A 21,343-nucleotide genomic window follows, 5' to 3' on the forward strand; every position below is an offset into this window, starting at 1 on the left:
AGGGGCCATATTGAACCTGGTACTGGGGAATGAACCAGGAGAGGTTGCAGAAGTTGCGGTGGGGCATTGCTTTGGGAACAGTGACTACAATTCCTTAATTTTTAGAATACTCGTATATAAAGACGAGAGTGGTCTGAAAGGAAGAATACCAAACTGGGTCAAGGACAGTTATATCAAAAGTAGGCAGGAGCTGGGAAATGTGGATTAGACACAGCTATTTGAAGGGAACTCCACATTTGATATGGGGGATACTTTCAAAGATAGGTTAAAGATAGTGCAGGATATGCATGTCCTGTTGAAGGCAAAAGACAAGAAGGGCAAGATTCGTGAACCGTGGATGACAGCAGAAATTGTATGACGAGCCAAGAGGAAAAGGGAAGCGTACATAAGGTCTCAGCAGCTAAGAATCGGGCCTTGGAGGAATATCGGAAGATTAGGATAAGGTTTAAATGAGGAATGAAGTGGGAGAAAAGAGGTCATGAAACAGCTTCAACAAACAGAATTATGGAGAATCCCAAAGCATTTCATTCTTATATAAGAAACAAGTGGGTGACTCGAGAATGGATTGGTCCACTAAAGTATAATGAAGGAAGAATGTGTGTCAAGCCTGAGACAATGGGTGAGATTCTCAGCAATTACTTTGCATCAGTGTTCACTGAGGCGAGGGACATGATGAATTTTGAGATTAGAGATAGAAGATTGATTAGTCTGGATCGTGTTGACATAAGTAAGGCGGACAAACCCCCAGGACAAGATGGTATCTATCCCAGGTTGCTGAGGGAGGCGCGAGAGGAAATAGCTGGGGCCTTGACAGATATCTTTGTGGCATCCTAAATTACAGGTGGAGTAGCAGAAAGCATAAGGGATTGTCAAATAATACAGGAGGATATAGGTAGACTGGAGAGTTGGGCAGAAAAGTGGCAGATGGTTTTCAATCCTGAGAAATGTGAGGTGATCCATTTAGCCAAGTCGAATTCTAGACCGAATTATGTAAAAAACAAAAGCACTTGGAAGCTTCCAGAATCTTCAGGAAAGATCCCCAAGCCATGACATATAAGGGTTCTAGGATTATGCAATTTCAGGACATTTCCCCAGCTTTGGTACGCAAGAGGAGAGCATTTGATGAAACGAAGGAGCATCTAAGGGACTTAAACGTCCAGTATTCCTTGCGCTACCCAGTGACGCTGCGTTTTAACCATGTAGGTTCCGTGTATAACTTCGGATCGCCGGAGAAGCCAAGGAATCTTTGGGCTGTCTTATATAGATTGTAAGAATTAATCCGTGAGGGTAATGATGCTGTTCTGCATCGCCCCTCCCCCGTCTATCCTTCTGATTTTTCCTTTAAATGTTTACTATCATTTCCCGGGGGGTAGTATTGAGTGGGGTATATTTGTTCTTCGTTGATTCAGGCGAGGTGGGGGGATGAGATGGGGGAGGTTGTTTGCTTCGTCCTATCCCATTTCTTTGAGAGGGATTTTACACATTTTTGTGTTATTATACTTATTTATTATCTACTGAGAATGTAACTTCAGTTTTATATGTTTATACATGGTATCATATTTACTAAATGTATCTGGATTTGGTATGCCTGGTGGGGTCGAGTACTCACTGTTAACTTTAGCTTTATAGTACACTTGATTTTTTTTTTCTATTTTATAATGGGGTGCTATGTCGAGAGTGGGTCGCTGGTTGGGAGAGGGTACGATGGGTTTTCAGACAGGAAGTGATGCCCCCAGGAAGCAAGGGGGGAAATCTCCTTTTAAATATGTTTTATTTTTTTAATTAGAAATAGTTTTTTACTATATCGGCGTGAGTCTATTAAAGAATCCCTCTGTTTGTGAATTTTCTATGGTCTCCACTCGGGGTTCTTTGGATGGTGTCCTTCCTCCCGGGGGTGGAGGGCGGAGGGGTGTCTCGGACTTGCCTGGACGATTATGGTTAGTCATTCAATTAAGTGGTGCACCTGGAATGTCAAGGGGAGTACTTCGCAAATCAAAAGGAAGAAAATACTATCAAAACTTAAAAAAAAGAAAGGGTTGGTCGAGCTCTCTTACAGGAGACACATTTACTGGATAAAGAAATCTTAAAATTACAACAGGGTGGATATGATCAGGCCTTCTTTTCATCTTTCAGTTCAAAAAGTAGGGGAGTAGTCATTCTCTTCAAAATAATTTCCCTGTCAGGATCTTAAGTCACATACATACTGATTAAACCCCTTATAAATGTAGAGGAATATGGGATTATGAATCTTTATTTTCCCCGGCCCATTCTTTCAAATTTATAATGGAAGCATTCTGTAAACTGATGAGTTTTGGGGCTCATTACACAATTATAGAAGGAGATTTTAATTGCATTATGAATCCGGAGATAGACAGGATACTCAAGAGTATGGCGTGTTTGAATAAAGAGCTAGGATTAATAGATGTGTGCAGCTGCCTCCACCTGCAAGGCAGAGATTTCTCTTTTTATTCTAATCGACAGAAGTGTCACACTGGAATTGATATGTTTTTTGCCCCTCATACTTTTTGAATTTCATACTATCCTGCGCAATAGATGATATAATAATGTCTTATCACGCTGTAGTGTGTATAGTAATCAAGACCAGGAACAATGCAACAGTCCCCCGACATTGGCGAATGGATTCTTTCTTAATGACGGATGGTAAAATCGTAAAATATTTCTCTCAAAATTCAAAACCATTTTGGAAATTAACTCAGGTACGGCTAGTAACCTGCTGATGATGTGGAAGACCAGTAAGGCTTATGCGCGGGGTCTGGTCATTTCGTACTCGGTGACCCAGAAGGAACAAAAGGGAGAACAACAGCATCTACTTCAGGCCCGGTGATAGGCCCTCTGTTGCTAAATTACAAAGGATTACAGCCCTTCGGACAGCCCTGAATACTGTGCTTCCCCAAACGGCAAAGAGGGAAATATTATTTGCAAAGCAAAGATTATATGAATATGGCGATAAGCCTGCTCGATACCTAGCGGCTCTTGCAAGGGAAAAAAAGGCCCCTCAAGCTATCACGTCCATAAGGGAAAGTGCTGGTACTCTGACTCATGAAAGGATCAAACAATCTTCAGAAAGTTTTATTCTGATTTGTATAAATCACAGGATTGTGAAGATAGAGCCAAAAAGATGGAATCCTTTTTTAAAAGCCTGGCCTTTCTGGACTTAACCTCGAAACAGGTGCCAGTCTTGAATGCTCCACGAACAACCCAGGAAGTACTTGAGTCAATCAGGAAGCTTCAGAGCAGTCAGGCACCTGGTCCAGATGGATTTCAGGTTGAATTCTACAAAGAGTTTTCAGGAGTATTAGCTTGTCTACTTATGGACATGTACAACTACTCATATAGTCAGGGCTGCATCCCGCCTTCGCTGACAGAAGCAAATATCTCTCTCATTCTCAAAAAGAAAAGGACCCAGGAGATTGCGCATCATACAGAACAATATCATTGCTAAATGTAGATTTTAAAATAATTTCTAAAACATTTGCATTGAGGCTGGAGAGGTTATTACCATATATCATAAAAGAGGACCAGAGAGCATCAAGTGCCGGCGAATGTGATTCAACTCTGTCATCAGGAAACAATACTGGGAATTGCAGTCTCGTTGGATGTAGAGAAGGCATTTGACAATGTTGAATGATCATACCTGTTCTATACACTGGAAAGATTTGGCGTTGGAAAGACATTTGCTAAATGTGTCTCAATATTGTATAATGATCCCACAGCAGCCATGATCACCAATGATTTAGGCTCGGATAGCGTCAGTGAGGATAGGGCCTGCCATCAGGGATGTCCTCTCTCACCGTTACTATTTATGCTAATAATTGAGCCACTTGCAGAAGTTTCTACTGTAATGGCCCTGAGGGTTAGCATGGTTAAAGATAAAATTACCCTTTATGCAGATGATGTTCTCCTTTCTCTTTGTAATCCTTTGATGTCCGTGCCTCACCTCATTCAAGTTATTAATTTATTCTCAGGTTACAAAATTAATTTCTTAAAATCAGAGGCCATGCCGATGGGTAGTCTCGCTAGTATGTCCCACTTATTGGATGGATCTCACTTTCCCTTTCGGTGGTCTCTAGAGGGTTTTTTTTATATTTAGGTATTTTTGTGCAATTGCAAGGTCAATTTGTGCATCTACTGGAAAGGAAAAAGCAGGACCTTCAACGTTGGGGGATCTTCCAATTTCTTGGCTTGGTAGAATAGCTCTATTTAAAATGAATGTCTTGTTCCGTTTCTAATACCTGATGGGAATGATTCTGGTGATGCTGCCGAGGCCGGCATTGCACAAATTATATGGTTGGCTTGGTTCTTTCTTCTAGAATCACAGACGGCCCCTCATTAAGTTAAAGAAGCTACAGCTTCCACAAGCAGGAGAGGACTGGATTTCCAGACTTTAGGAAGTATCATATGAGTTCTCTATTATTTTACAGAGCCGATTGGGTCTCATCTGACCCACAATCAATCCGCTGGATACCGAGGCTTCTCAAGCAAAGTGTCATTTATTAACCTCTTATTTTTATATAAAATGAAAATCATGATGGGCCATTGTAAAAAAAAACTACAGTATTAAAAACACAATTAAAGCCTGGAAGATAACGTGGCAAAACTAGGGTAATCCACATAAAACCTCCCCTTATACTCCTATAGTGGGGTCATGAGTTTTCAACCGGGGTTCACAAACGCCACATTTAAATCCTGGAGGTCTAGGGGTATCTCCTGTTAAGGGATATGTTTGATGAGGGGGTCATGATGTCTTTTGAACAGCTGCAACAGAAATTTGGACTCCCTAATGAAGAGTTATTTCGATACTTCCAAATTCGAGATTACATAAAGAAGAATACTTTATATTAGTGAGCCTTTTTAAATCAGATAGAGAACTGAGAGTGTTGTGTCCAATGCGTTTACCCTCGGTCAGCTCTCTCTATCATTTACTACATACTGAAGTTTTGGAAGACATGGAATGTTTGCTTAGAACATGGGATCAGGAATTAGGGTTGGAAATATCCACAGAAATGTGGGACTACATGTGGGAAAATGCCAAGAAAATCCCCATCTGTAATAGAACCCAAGCCATTCAGTTAAAGATACTCCAAAGGACCTGTATAGAACGGAACGATTGTCAAAATTTAGGGCAGGAACACCTCCAATGTGTCCCAAATGTAAAATAGAGGTGGACACTCTCACACACTGCTTACGGATATGTCATAAGATCTGCAAATACTGGGTCAGAGTAGCAAATGATTTGATAGAAATCTTGGGAGCTGAAACTAGGGTAGATACAGTATCTCTACTCCTCGGCTTTTTGAGCTTGCCTTCGCTGTATGTGCACGGGAGGAAATTATTTTCCATCCTCTCCTTTTGTGCAAGGAAAAATATCTTCATAAACTGGGTAGCTGAGAGCCCTCCAGGACTTTCGAATAGGTTAGTCACGGAATGTATTCCTCTTGACATGCTTACAAATATGGTACACCAAAAAAACTGAATTATTCTACAAATAATGGCTGCTCTTCCTGAATTACCTACTTACAGATATTTCGGCCATTTTTTCAAGGGCTTTCATCTAGTTCTGACAACGGTTCTGGCTGGTCAGAGATCCTTGGGGAAGGAATCTCGCATGAATGCGGGTTTTATTATGACTTGATTTTAATTCCTTCTGAGCATGTACTTCACTATTTAATTACTATGTTATACTTTTTTTTCTTGAGTTATGTAAGATATTTTATTATATGTTCAGGTTAGATATAGATGAGATTAGGAGTTAGTTGAGTTTTGTTTTCTCCTTTTTTAATCTCTTCTTTTTGTCTATTAGGCTTTGGTTACTATTTATTTAATATTTAAATGTATAATGATGTTTGCATTTGTGTGTATTATATTGTAAGTTTGTAAAAAAAAGTTAAACTTTGAATAAAGTATCTATTTTTTTTAAAGTGTATCAGTCTTGTTTTCCCAAAGAGAAGCACATCGCATTTATCTGAATTAAACCCCAAATGCCACTTCTGAACCCATTGACCCATCTGATCAAGATCCTGTTGTAATCTGAGGTGATAGGTTACCTTCTTCACTGTCCACGACACCTCCAATTTTGGTAAAAACAATGACTGCAGATGCTGGAAACCAGATTCTGGATCAGTGGTGCTGGAAGAGCACAGCAGTTCAGGCAGCATCCAACGAGCAGCGAAATCGACATTTCGGGCAAAAGCCATTCATCAGGAATGAAGGCAGAGAGACTGAAGCCTGGTGAGATAAGCTTGGGGAGGTTGGGGGTCGGGAGAGAGTAGCATAGAGTACACTGGGTGAGTGGGGGAGGAGATGAAGGTAATAGGTCAGGGAGGAAAGGGTGGAAAAGGAGCTAGGCAGGTCGGACAAGTCATGGTGACAGTGCTGAGCTGGAAGTTTGAAACTAGGATGAGGTGGGGGAAGTGGAATTGAGGAAACTGTTGAAGTCCACATTGATGCCCTGGGGTTGAAGTGTGCCGAGGCGGAAGATGAGGCGTTCTTCCTCCAGGCGTCTGGTGGTAAGGGAGCGGCGGTGAAGGAGGCCCAGGACCTCTATGTCCTCGGCAGAGTGGGAGGGGGAGTTGAAATTTTGGGCCACGGGGCGGTGTGGTTGATTGGTGCGGGTATCTCCGAGATGTTTCCTAAAGCGCACTGCTAGGAGGAGTCCAGTCTCCCCAATGTAGAGGAGATAGCATCGGGAGCAACGGATACAATAAATGATATTAGTGGATGTGCAGGTAAAACTTTGATGGATAGAGGTGAGGGAGGAGGTGTGGGCACAGGTTTTACAGTTCCTGCGGTGGCAGGGAAAAGTGCCAGGTTGGGAGGGTGGGTCGTAGGGGGGGCGTGGACCTGACCAGGTAGTCACAGAGGGAACGGTCTTTGCAGAAGGTGGAAATGGTGGGGAGGGCAATATATCCCTTGTGGTGGGGTCTTTTTGGAGGTGGCGGAAATGTCGGCGGATGATGCTGTCATCTGAAAACTTTCTAACTGTACCTCTTATGCTCACATCCAAATCATTTGTATAAATGACAAAAAGTAGTGGACCCAGCACCGATCCTTGTGGCACTCCACTGGTCACAGGCCTCCAGTCTGAAATGCAACCCTCCACCACCACCCCCTGTCTTCTACCTTTGAGACAGTTATGTATGCAAATGGCTAATTCTCCCAGTATTCCATGAGATCTAACCATGCTAAACAGTATCCCATGGGGAACCTTGTCGAACGCCTTACTGCAGTCCATATAGATTACGTCTGCTGCTCTTCCCTCATCAATCCTCTTTGTTGCATCTTTAAAAAACACAATCAAGTTTGTGAGACATGATTTCCCATGCACAAAGCTATGTTGACTATTCTGAATCAGTCCTTGCCTTTCAAAATACTTGTATATTCTGATCCTCAGGATTCCTTCCAACAACTTGCCCACCACTGACTTCAGGCTCACTGGTCTATAGTTCCCTGGCTTGTCCTCACCACCTTTCTTAAATAGTGGCACCACATTAGCCAACCTCCAGTCTTCCGGCACTTCACCTGTGATGATCGATGATACAAATATCTCTGCAAGAGGACCAGCAATCACTTCCCTAGCTTTCCACAGAGTTGTCGGGTACACCCGATCAGGTCCTGGGGATTTAGCCACCTTTATGCATTTCAAGACATCCAGCACGTTCTCCTCCGTAAAATGGACATCTTTCAAAATGTCACCATCTATTTCCTTACATTCTATATCTTCCATATCCTTTTTCACAGTAAGTACTAATGCAAAATGCTAGTTCAGTACCTCCCACATTTTCTGCGGCTCCACACAAAGGCTTCTTTGCTGATCTTTGAGGGGCCCTATTCTCTCCCTAGTTACCCTTTTGTCCTTAATGTATTTGTAAATACCCTTTGGATTCTCCTTAATTCTGTTTGCCTAAGTTATCTTTTTGCCTTCTGATTTCCCTCTTAAATATACTCCTAATGCCTTTATACTCTTCTGTGGGTTCATTCCATCTATCCCGACTATGTCTGACATATGTGTCCTTCTTTTTCTTAATCAAACCTTCAATTTCTTTAGTCATCCAGCATTCCCTATACCGACCACCTTTTATTTTCACTCTTACAGGAATCGCTGGATTCTCATTATATCTGAAGTCTTCCCATTTTTCAGCTGTCTCTTTACGTGCAAACATTTGCCCTCAATCAGCTCATGTTCTTGCCTTATACCGTCAAAATTGGCCTTTCTCCAATTTAGAACTTCTACTTTTAGATCTGGCCTATCCTTTTCCATCACTATTTTAAACTAATAAATTATGGTCGTAGCTGGCCCCAAGGTGCTCCCCCACTTACACCCTACCTTATTTCCCAAGAGTGGGTCAAGTTTTGCGCCTTCTCTATTAGGAAAATCCACATACTGAATAAGAAAGTTTTCTTGCATACAAGCAACAAGTTCCTCTCCATCTAAACCCTTAACACTACAGCAATACCAGTCCATGTTGGAACGTTAAAATCCTTGACCATAACCACCATATTATTCTTACAGATAGCTGAGAACTCATTGTGAGTTTGTTTCTCAATTTCTCTCTGACTATTAGGACTTCTATAATACAATCCTAATAAGGTGATCATCCCTTTCTTATTTCTCAGCTTCACCCAAATAACATCTCTCGCTGTATTTCAAGGAATATGCTCCCTCAGCACAGCTGTAATGCTATCCCTTGTCAAAAACTTCACTCCCCCGCCTTTCTTGCCTCCCTTTCTATCCTTCCTGTAGCATTTGTACCCTGGAACATTAAGCTGCCAGTCCTGCCCATCCCTGAGCCATGTTTCTGTAATTGCTATGATATCCCAGTCCCATGTTCCTAACCATGCCCTGAGTTCATCTGCCTTCCCTGTTCGCCCCCTTGCATTGAAACAAATGCAGATCATTTCATTAATCCTCACTTGTCCCTGCTGGCTCTGACTGTTTTACTCACTTCTATTCTCAACTGTATCAGTCTCAGATTGGTTTCCTTCCTCACTACCTCTCTGGGTCCACATTCCACCCCTCCCCACCCCCGCCTCTTACCTTACTAGTTTAAATCCTCCTCTGCAGTTCTAGCAAATCTTTCTGCCTGTATATTAGTCCCCTTCCAATTTACGTGCAATCCGTCCTTCTGGTACAGGTTACCTCTACCCCAAGAGATTCCGATGATTCAAAAATGCCAATCCTTCTCCCATACACCAGCTCCTCAGCCATGCATTTATCTGCTCTTTCCTCCTATTCCTACCCTCACTAGCTCCTAGTGATCCAGAGATTCCTACTCTCGAGGACCTCCTTTCTTAAATTCCTGCCTAACTCTCTGCAATCTCCCGTCCGCATCTCAAGCTTTTCCTTTCCTATGCCTTTGGTTCCAATGTGGACAATGTCCTCTTGCTGGTCCCTCTCCCCCTTGAGAACACTCTGCACCCTCTCTGAGACACCATTGATCCTGGCGCCCTTGAAGAAACACACCATTCTGATTTTTCACTGCTGGCCATAGAAACATCTATCTGTACCTCGGACTACAGAATCCCGTAACACAATTGATCTCTTTGAAGTTGGAGTAACCCTCGTTGCATTGGAGCCAGTCTCAATGCCAGAAACTTGGCTGTCGGTGCTATGTTCCCTTGTGAATCAATCACCCCCGACATTGTCCAAACAGCATTCTTGTTTGAAATGGATAGAGCCACAGAAGACTTCTGCACTAACAGCCTACCTCTCTTTCCTGATGTTAACCCATCTCTGTGATTGTATCTGTATCTAATTGCTATCCATCACATACTGTTATTGATGAAAATTCCTGATTGCTTTTAACTGTCTCTCCAACCGATTCATTTGATCAGCGAAAATTCACAACCAACATCATTTATTGCAGATACAATCCGCAGTAATCATTAAACTTTCCTTAAACTCTCACATCTGACAAGAAGTGCATATCCCTCAACGAAAGGTCATTTTTGCTCCTTCAAAATCTCCAGACCCAGAAAATAACACCGTCTTATTCCTCTACAAAACACTGATACAGGTTAAATTTATAGTTAATGGTTATATTTTAAGTTTAATCAAGAGATATATTTCAAAACAATATCATCAAGAAAGAACCCACTATACTCATATCAATGCAACCTTAATGGCTAAAGGGCCTCCTCTGTGTTTTATGTCTCCATGACCGTGACTGGACAAAACGTCAGCGAACCAACTCTCTGTCAACTATGGACAGCTAGTCCACTGGGTGGCGTGCATTCAGAGGCAATTGCCACATTTATAATGGATTGAAATAAGTTGATAGCTGCAACACTAAAGTAGTTCTACAATTGATTGCAACACCTACCACTCCCCATCACTGGCCTTCTCTTCCCATCACTATCTCGCACTCCCCATCGCCACCCACTTTGGCTCACCACTGCTGTCCTGATATGATTCCCTTCCTCCTCTCCCCACTACCACCTCCCTTTTCCCATCACTGTCACTCACACTCTCAATCAATGACACCACACCACCATTCCTGTTGGTCTCCCGTCATCACTATCCTCCACACTTCCCCAACTCCCTGCACACCATCCCATTCTCCCATCAATATTACTCTCTTCTTAACACAGTCCCATTATCCAAAGATTATCGCTATCTGTTCAATATCCTCTCCAAAACAAGTGGGTCAAGATTAAAGGTGTGTAAATTGTAGAGGGGACTTCAGGGGACAGTTACGAAACAAATGGAGCAGAGTGATGGGGTGTGCAAGTGTGATAGTGAGCAGAAGGATGGGCAGAGGTGACGGATGGTTGGAAGGATTTGGCAAGGGAGAGGAAACAAAAAAGATGGATTGAGGTGCTCACTAAGAGACAGTAAGTGCTTGTGGTAGATGGTTGCTCCAATTTCTCATCTTTGTTAGATGTGATGTGCCTTTTCCTCTGCTATATGTAGAAGTTATTGCCACTTTGGTAATGTTTCAAAATAATCGAGGAGAAAGTGAGGACTGCAGATGCTGGAGATCAGAGCTGAAAATGTGTTGCTGGAAAAGCGCAGCAGGTTAGGCGGAATCCAAGGAGCAGGATAATCGACGTTTCGGGCATGAGCCCTTCTTCCTGAAGTAGGGCTCATGGCCAAAACGTCGATTCTCCTGCTCCTTGGATGCTGTCTGACCTGCTGCGCTTTTCCAGCAACACATTTTCAGCAGTGTATCCAAATAAGCCGAGATTTGCATTATTGATGTTGGCTGCATCTGCCTCTCCCATTAGCATCCCCACCACCCCTCTCCCCATCTCCTTCCTGCTCTCCTTATCAACAATCCATCTTTTATTAGCTCCCTCCTCTGTCTAACCCTATCACTGCATCCCACTCCCCATCACCGTCAGTCTCTCCCAAAGCAATCATACTTTCCTATCACCAATTCCCACTTCTCAACACCATCCTCCTCTTCTTCAGTCCTGATTCCGCTTTTCCATGATCATTGGCTTCACACTTCCATCTATGTATGCCTCTCATCATTACTGCAACCTCCACACTGCGCCCTCTTGCCATATTACTATTGTTCCTTACCCAATCAGAGCTCATTTCGCCTACCTTCATTCTCTGTCCCTGTCCCCATTCTCCTCTCGCTTTTCCTATTGCCCACTGTCATCTACTTGACCCCAGCTCATCTCCCTCCCTCATATATGTTGGTCCTTCCTCTATTACGATCCTTCTCTCCTTTCCCGAATCACCTACTCTTCTTCCCAACAAAATTTACCCTCTGTCACCTATCACTGTCACACTTTTACTATTCATGCTGCATTGCACCAGCCCCTATTTCCCTCACTCATTGTCATCCGGCTCACCTACATCATTATTCTCCACCCCCCCCACCCCCATCATTCATTCATGAAAACTGAGCCCTCTACCGCCAGGTAGCCTCACCCTCTGTCTCCAACACCATCCCTCTCTGTCCCCTGTTATTACTATCATCACTCTCATCCCCCAGTACTGTAACTCGAACCCCATTAACAATATTGCCCTCTCTCCCAAGCATCCTGCCTATATCCAACATCTTCTCATCAATCACCTCAACAGTTTCAAAGCTCTGTCCCCTCAGATCCCTCAAATCCAATGTTCTCCCTCAGCCATTTCCCCAAATCTCCATCACTTTACTTGCACACTGAAATACATTACCCTCAAATCTGTCCTTCCTCACGCTGGCTGCCAATAATTGTGGACTTTAATCTCTCCTTCACCTTGTTACCGGGTCTCAATTATCCTTCAGAGCCTAGAGTAGCAGCAGATTTGAGATCTGATAACACGCAACAAAAAATTTGGTATAAAGCATGAATCCTCTCTCGTTCCGACCTTTTCAAGTTCGTTCCTATTGATCATGTTTACTGGACTCTGATTTTATTTTGATGGGCGGTGTGGTTCACAGAGTGCATATGCAGCAAACGTGAGGGGAAAGGTAATGCACGTGCTATGCTTGGGCATCCTTCCATACACGGTATCAGTAGATTAGACTAATTCCTTCACGGGTTTTAGTGGAAATGAATCAACCCACAGCATCAGAGATGGCTTACGGATATCACCAAACCACGTTCTATGCTCTTAGAGGGGCAGATTCAGAGTCGCTATTCTCAAGCAGAGGGAAATAACCCTTCAGCCCAATGAGTCGGTAATGGTCCAAAGCAATCACTGAAACTTTCTAGCACCATTTCCCAACATTTTGTGCAAAGCTTTGTATGCCTTGATATCTCATTGTTCGATAACTATTCTGTTAACTGTAGGTGATATCATCTCTCATATAATAGGTATGCAATGATCATCTTCAGAAGTAATCTTCAGTTCTTCAAAGGACGCAGCCAACTGAGGAGAACACAGGAGAGTGAAATGCAGTCAGAAAATTATACACATACCTTTATATATTCAGCAGCTTGAAAACACACAGAGCTGGTGGTTTTTATTAATATAGTCACCAACAGTTAAAAATATTGCAGAAGTGACCACAAAACTAAGGTTGCTAATTGAAGCTTAGTTCAGCTCGAAAAACTGAACAACAATGAAGAAGCTGGAGAGTATCATCAGAGTGTCACGAAACTGCAATGGGAAACAAAATCCGAGTCATAAACCTTGGATTTAATGATTTTCTCTTAGATCTCAGAAGATTTGTGAAGGAGACCAACAATAAGCTTAAAATGATCACTTCCCCATTTTTTCAAAACACCTTATATCAGAAATAAGCCACATGGATTTTTTTTAAAGCTTCTCATAAATAACAGAAATGCCATCAGTGACAAACTACTCTGGAGTATTGTCAAAGATTGTTAATCAAAATTGTAACAGGGATTGTGGAGCCTTGAAAGAAGCCACAATGGTCAGACACCATTAGCAAATCGAAACGAATGTGCACCAGAATTCCATGCAGCTCAGTTCCCTAATGAGCTGTAACATATCATGACTACAATGGAGTTGCCGCGTCGCAATGGAGATTAGCCATAGTTAACTTCAAAAAGGATCAAGAATCAAATAACTTGTCCTAAAATACGAAAAATGGTCAATGTAATGATATCCAAAGATATACTTAATCAAAATGGACAGGCAAGCCTCCAGACCAATTGATTGTTTTGTGAATTCAGAGACATGGGAGGAATCAGACATGTTATAAACCTGCTTTGCTTATTAAAAATAATAGTGTTGACATTGAACATTTCAGAAATTAAAATCTTGAGGGGAGTTGTTATGAGAGATTAAGTCTTGAGGGCTATGAGGAATTAGCATTAAATAGAGTCATTTACTGCGGCTGATCAGCCATGACTTTATGGAATGCTGGGGAAGATTGGATGAATCAGAAATACTATCCCTGCTCCTGTTTCTTATGTTGTTTTGAAACATCTATCCAATCTCCAGCCATTTAATAACTGTCTGCAGAGGTGTTGGAGTCTGTCAACCAAAAACATTTAGTTTTAATTTTGAGCTTTGTTGGAAGAGTCTGAAAGAAATTCTACCACTAAAATTACAACAAAGATGTCCTAAACCATAATTCCAACTCAGTTACTATAGCATTTCCCTTGTCTTAAACAATAGGTTTTACACAATGCGTGCAAAAGTCTGGCTCAGAATTTGTTACAAAGGAAATAAAATATAAATTCTAGTAAAGTCAGATGGCCAATGGAACTCCAAGTTCAACAAATATCAATTTGAATTTCAATCACATCTTTAATATCAGAGGGGTGGAATCAACATACATATTGACTTCAACAATCCATCAGCCCCAAACTTCATTAACCTCTGAAATTTAATCAATTGCATATACCCAATGTATTGCCATTTTCCCGAGCTGTTAATAATATTTGAAACATCATCAAATTGATGTCCAATGCAGAAGAGTATAAAGTTATGAGCAGCACTGACAGAGCAGATAGTGATAAGCATTTCCTGTTAGTAGAGGCATCAAGAACCAGGGGTACAGTTTTGAGGTGAGGAACAGATGGTTTAGAGGGGTTTGAGGAATTTGTTTTCACCCAGTGAGTAATGTGTGGTATTGCGGGCAGCATTTAGCATGCATCATGGGAAAAAGTGACCAAATATCTAGTGTTAATTCCGTAAGTTAAAAGACAAAAGATCAGAAACAGCTTTCAGAACCTGACTGAATGCAAAACAAAATCCATAAGTTTGATAAAACTTCAGCAAGCTTTTTCACAGCGCTTGTATATTTCGACCTGTACATCTCAACCTAAACAAAAGGTCTATATCATGGAAACAGAGTTATGGAAGGATGCAAATGATCAATGAATTTTTAAAGACTAAGGTTCAGTGTTTCAGGTGATGCACATTTCATGATAATTTGTAATTGCTCAGTATATTTTAAAATATATAATGTGTTCCTTTTCTTTTGTAAGGCGCAAAACTTGGAAGTGAAACAGGGAGCGAACGGGATCCCTCTTCTTTCCAAGTCTCAGCCAAATTGCTGCAGTATTTACAATAAAGGCTAATTATTGTCAATTGAATAGATTTTTGAGTATTGTTGATTTCTTGTGCTCTCACACATTCCTGCTAATTAAACTCTGATACAACAAGTGGGTACCTTGAGCTCACTGGCTAAAAAATCAAGAAAGGTGGCAAACTTCAAGAAATTGAAGATAGCTATTAGGAGGTTGTGAGGAGCAATTGCAAATGTTGTTGCCTGCAAAAATCAAAAGGCTGAAACATGAAGTCGGGGTGGGAGTGTAGGTTAAACTAGACATGCTTGGACAAACAATTATAAGCATCTGTTTCCTGCATCTGCAAAAAACAAAAAAAAACACAATCAAGAGGTCATAAGGATAAGTGTAGACGAAACTTCGGAAGAAATGTTGTTTTAGCAAGCAAGGAAGCAGATGGCAGTGAAGGCGGGTATACGCTAACAATTGACAACAGAGGGATGTCGTGAAATGGTCAAGCAAAACCTGCACTTTGTCACACACAATGCCAGATAAGGCAAAAGATAAACAAGAGTAATGGGCGCCGGGATTAGAGTAGTGGGAGATGTAAACTTGGGAGGAGCAATGGGAGGAGAAAAGGAGAAATGAATTGTATGGAAGTTGAGTACTCGTTAAACTCGGCGTGCCTATCTAGTAGATGCCTGTGTGTGTGTGTGTGTCAGAGAGAGAGAGAGAGAGAGAGACAGAGAGAGAGAGAGAGAGAGAGAGAGAGAGAGAGAAGAGCTGCACAGCTAATAGAAAGTGTAACCATTTGTGATTCGGTTTGAGTGCACATTTGTTTGTTGGTGATTGAGTGTTTATGAATCGCTCCCTGGAGGTGGAGATCCAGGACTGTTTTGAATCTGATTTCTATTATGGAAATTTAACATGATTTCTTTTAAGGTTAATGATTTTACAGTGATTATGAAATAAAATGTTTACTCCTGTTCTTTTTACAGGTCATGACTGCCTTACTATCAGTTTCTAACTAGCCTCTTTTATCCTTACTTCAAAGCGATTTATGGAGGACAGTTGAAGTTTCAGTTCACCCTTAGATTGTAATAAAAAAAAATCCCATGGTAAACATCTGTGACCTTGGATTTCGCCATTATTCATGAATTCGAAGTTTTTATTTTACCTTGAATAAACAAATCCTTTTAAGGCAGCTACAGTTATTTCACGACCTGTAGCACTGTAATTGAGCAATGACTGGTCTGGACTACTTACGAAAACTAATTTTGGCTTTAAATTAAGGGACTAAATCTGGATAATTATAGTGGTTTTCAAAGTTGAGAACTGTATGCATTTTATATTTTAAACACTGAATACTGAATAAATGAATTTATAATATAGAAATACACATTTCTAAGTAAGGTTCCAAAAAGAATAGCTAGGAACAGGCTTTAAAGTTAGGCAAGCATAAATTATTGAATTGGCTTTACAAGTTATAGCGAGCAAGAAATATTGCAATATTTCTTTAAAAAATTCAAGGTCTAAAAAAAATCTGGCAACGTAACATGAGAAGCAGAAGAAAAAGGCAAAAATAATGATAGCCATGGTTGATGAGGCAATAAAGCAACGGACAAAACTAACAGGAACAGGAAACTGGAATGGTGGTGGGCAGCATGTCGAAAATAAAGGGAAGAGGTGTTAAGGGGTCTGGTGGACAGGGACAGGGATCAAGGTGGAAATCCCCATAGGCGGGATGTTACTCCTGTGGAAAGACAGATCACTTTAAGCGTAAGTGTCCGGATCTGAAAAGGGAAGAGGGAACGACACCACTTATGAGCTTTGATGAAGAATAAGGGTGTCAGGGGTTCCTGCCCACGGGAACCCACCAGGAACCCTTCTTAAATTTAAAATTGGGACCTTACAAAGACGACGCAGTTTTCTGAGCCGATACGGGGGCAGCAAGGTTATCCTTAAATTTTAAGCCCAAAGCAGTCGGAACGAAAGAGTTCATTGGATTATGGCGACAGTTTTGTGATGAGAGGCATGAAGAATCAATTTTGCGCTCATGACAAAATATACTGCCACCAAATTTGGGACTGTATCAACTGCAAATGGTGCTATGAAATCTGTTGAGGTTCTTGAAAATGAATGTACTCACGCAAAACAATTACAGAAACAGAATGGTAAGTCACAAATGACTGGTAAACAAACTGCGTAATTACAGTTTTAAAAATGTTTTAGTCATTTGTTGCGTTTCCACCCTGGATTGCAGATAATGATCATTTTATTTATATAATATCTATATAATTAATACATATTATATAATATTTATAATAATCGATTGTGTTAGCCTGAATCAATATTAATTGGCAAGATTCCTTTACAAATTCTCAGTGACCTGTCATATTGATTCATGGTTAATTTAAATCATGACTCCATTAATTCATTGTTAATTAAAGAATGGAAAGCTACATTACTGGCCAGAGTGTGTTCAGGCAGTCGAAGCAACAACCTTCTTGGTAGAGGATAGTCAGAAACGTACATCAGGGGAGCCACTGCGGAGTGCAAGTAATGTGTGATTTAGTCTTAAGGAAATATGGATGCAAATGGATATATAAGATAGCCAAACAGATATGTGAGGGATATATAACATGTAAAAAAAAAGTAAACAAGAAAATGTTAAGGAAACAAGTCCCGAGAGGAAGAAACCTGGGATTGAGACCCTTTCATACAAGCAGATTATACTGAACTACCCAGAGTAGGAAGACTGAGGTTAATGTTGGTAACAGCTGATCATTTATCCGGATGGGCGGAGGCATATTCTCTGGTCACTGCCAATTCCAGAAAGTAAAGGCTTGTTCTTAAAGAACTATGTGTTGGGCTTTTCCTCCTCTTTGTCTTTCCTCAGGAAACAGAGTTTATTGGCACAGACTCCGCCCCGTGAATTGGCTGTTCATCCGATTCGACTGGGCTATTGGGTCTCAGTAAACTCATGGACAGAGACTAAATAGCAACCAGTCTGGGAAGGGCCGTATCAGGTTCTTTTGACCACTGAAACAGCGATAAGAATGGCAGAGAAAGGCTGGACTCAATACACTCTGATCACAGGGCCAGTGGAATCTCCTGATGAGGAAGAAGTCTGGACAGCCGAATCAACGCAGCTACCACTGAAAATCAGGCAAAGTAGACTTTGAGTAACCGATTATACAGTGCGACCCGAGCGCGGGATTATTTCTATGGGATTGTATATTAAGTCTATCGGTGCTTCAGCACGATTTTTAGAATGTTGGGGATGCTTAAGGTTATGATACTAGCTCTCTTAGTGTTGGGATTTTGTCAAACATCGTCTTCATATGTGTTATTAACGGTACCTGAATCTGATAATCCGCTAGTAATAGACGCCGATGCATGCAGCTTAGTAAATCGTAGGGATATAGATAATCAAAGACAGCGCCACAGCTCAGAGATACATCTTAACTCCTATGGGAATGGCCTGGAGGATGGTACTTGGTATAATGGTCTCGTCAAAGTACACTGGGCTACCTTCCGAACAGCTTTCGATTGTCCCGATAAAAAGTGCAACCCAATATACTTAATGATAAAGAAAACCACAAGGCACGAAGCAACTCTGGGGTGCACCTATCAGCTACAATCAATACAGTCAAATGAAACATTTGGGATAGAAATGAAAACAAACGGGAATGATTTCTCAGGTTCTTGTATTCGAATTAGCGTAGGAAAGGGAAAACAGGCAGAACAACTGGATGATAAGATACAACCATTCACTCCTCCTGATGACCGTAAAGTGGTAAAAATTATAGAGGTGAAGGATTTGAAATAGAATCTGGCTATGGAGATGCAAATGCCTGGGTAGAATGGTTAAAGTACACAGTAAAAATGTTAAATAAAAGCAATTGCTATGCATGTACCTCTGGTAGACCAATGGCCCAGGTTGTCCCCTTTCCGCTCGGGTGAAAGCGAGACAGGAATGTATGATAGCCCTGCATGGAATGATAGGATTTGTACCTCCCTATCTCTGATGTTCTCTCCCTGAGAGAAGAAAGACTTAAAACACCCCCCCACCCCACGTTTTCAGCCACAATCAGAAATCACACGTCATGTGTACATAGAAAAGGTACAAATCGCCTAGAGACTCGGGGGTGCTGAAATTATGAACAGAGATTAAGAATTTCACCGAAAAGGACAAGGGAGGGAACTACTCATCAATGAATGTTCGCTGAGAGGATCTGTGGTGGTACTGTGGAGGCAAAGTATTGAGACAAACCCTACCTCCAGATTGGAGAGGGATATGTGCAATTTTACAATTGGCCTTTCCATTTACCCTGACATTTGAGAAGGAAAGGATAGTAGGGAAAAAGGGAAGGAGTAAGAGATCACTGTTAGACACTTCTTTCGATGACATGATTTAGCTCAATTCTATAGGAGTCCCTACCTGATGAGTTCAAGGCTCGCAACCAGCTTGCATCAGTCTTTGGGTCAGATCTCTTTTGGTGGGTAACGGTTAATAAAAATGTAGATTGGACAAATTACAGTTTCTATAATCAACGGCGATTTATAAATTATGCAAGAGATGCTGTTAAAGGAATATCAGAACAGCTTAATGCGACAAGTAGGATGGCATAGGAAAACAGAATGACCCTTCATATGATTTTAGCGGGAAAAGGGTGTGTGTGTGCGATGTTAGGAAGATGCTGTTGTATCTTTGTTCCTAATAACACTGCACCTGATATTTCAATTACTCGGGCCTTAAGGGATTGATTACCTTAGCAGAGGAACTGGCTGAGAATTCAGAAGTAGACACTTCTCTCCCGGGATTGCTTGAATTATGGTTTGGAAAATATAAGGGGTTGGTGGTGTCCATCCATACTTTCCTAATAATGGTAGTTGGGGTATTGGTAGCCATTGTCTGTTGCATCATACCCTGTTTACAAGAGCCCACCCAATGACTGATTGAGACAGCCTTAATGAATTAGATGCACCGAAAAGGGAATCAGACAGAGGAACTTTATCTAATAAATAACGAGAGGATGAGTGAGACCAAGATGGATGAAGTCTCAGGAATGATGCTTGCGAAGTTTGGGGGTGATTCTAAAAGGAAAAAGTTGCAGAAATAGCAATTGAATGTAAAAACAAAAAGGGGGTATTATGAAGAGCAATTACAAAGGCTGAATCATGAAGGCGGAGAGTGCAGGTTCAACTAGATATGCTTGTACAAACAGTTATAATCATCTGTTTCCTGCATGTGCAAAAACAAAAACAACAAAAAAACACAATCAAGAGATCATAAAGCTCAGTGTGGATGAAAAATGGGAAGACATGTTGCTTTAGCAAGCAAGGAAACAGATACCAGTGATGGAGGATATATGCTAACAATCGACCACAGAGGAATGTGGTGAAATGGTCAAGCAAAACCTGCACTTTGTCACGCCCAAGGCCAGATAAGGCAAGAAATAAACAAGCGTAATGGACGCTGAGTTTAGAGAAGTGGGAGATGTAAACAGGGCAGGAGCAATGGGCTGAGGAAAGGGGAAATGAATTACATAAAAGTTGTGTTTTCGTTCAACTCGGTGTACCTATCTAGTAGACACGCCTCTTGCAAGAACGTAATAAACGATACTGCTGCTTCAGATCTTGTCTCGGAATGAAATTATTTCAGCAAGTGGGTTCTTTTTCCCACATGGTTGTCATATCATGGTTCACGTATTTGTTCAAGGCTAGTTTCATCAATAAACATCGCACACAAGCACACACACCAACCTTCACCAGGTATGGCCCAGTGAGGCAGGTATCAGTTTTTGATGCTATGTGCAATATATTTTATAATGTCATCAAATATGTGATAAGAAATGAACTTAACCGGCGTATACATTAATATAAATGTTGACTTCAGACTTTGTCAATTTTCATTCAATTGACAATGCTTAACTTTGTTTAAACTAGTAATTTTTAATCTTAAGAACGTTGAACCATAAAGGACGGTATGTTATATTTCAGGAATATCAATCCCATGAATTCAAACCGAGGCAGCATGTGGTGGTGTAGCTCACGTTTAGTCAAAGTGGGAGTACACTTCACAACATGTTGGTGTATCACTGTGAAGTTCCAACATTCTGTAAAGCCAAAAGAAATTAAATAAATAACAGATCGGTGAGATGTGGTGAAACTACAGCTTTTTCTAAGGATATAACTTTTGATGGTGCAAATGTAAAATTTGTAATAGGTCATTCAGATCAAAATCAGTAAAGGACGCTTCACAAATGTATAAAATGCCTACAGTTCTCTGCTCAAAGATAAAGAGTTACATATGCATTGTGCAAGAAAGAAAGAGAAACAAATTGTTCTTCCCCAGGTGTACGTGGGGAAATTGTAACAGAACATATCTTTTATTTTGGAGGCTGTGCGTTGAAAATAAGGTATGTAAACACTATTTTTAAGTAGAAACAGT

Source organism: Hemiscyllium ocellatum, chromosome 17 (assembly GCF_020745735.1).
Source record: "Hemiscyllium ocellatum isolate sHemOce1 chromosome 17, sHemOce1.pat.X.cur, whole genome shotgun sequence".
Taxonomy (NCBI): domain Eukaryota; kingdom Metazoa; phylum Chordata; class Chondrichthyes; order Orectolobiformes; family Hemiscylliidae; genus Hemiscyllium; species Hemiscyllium ocellatum.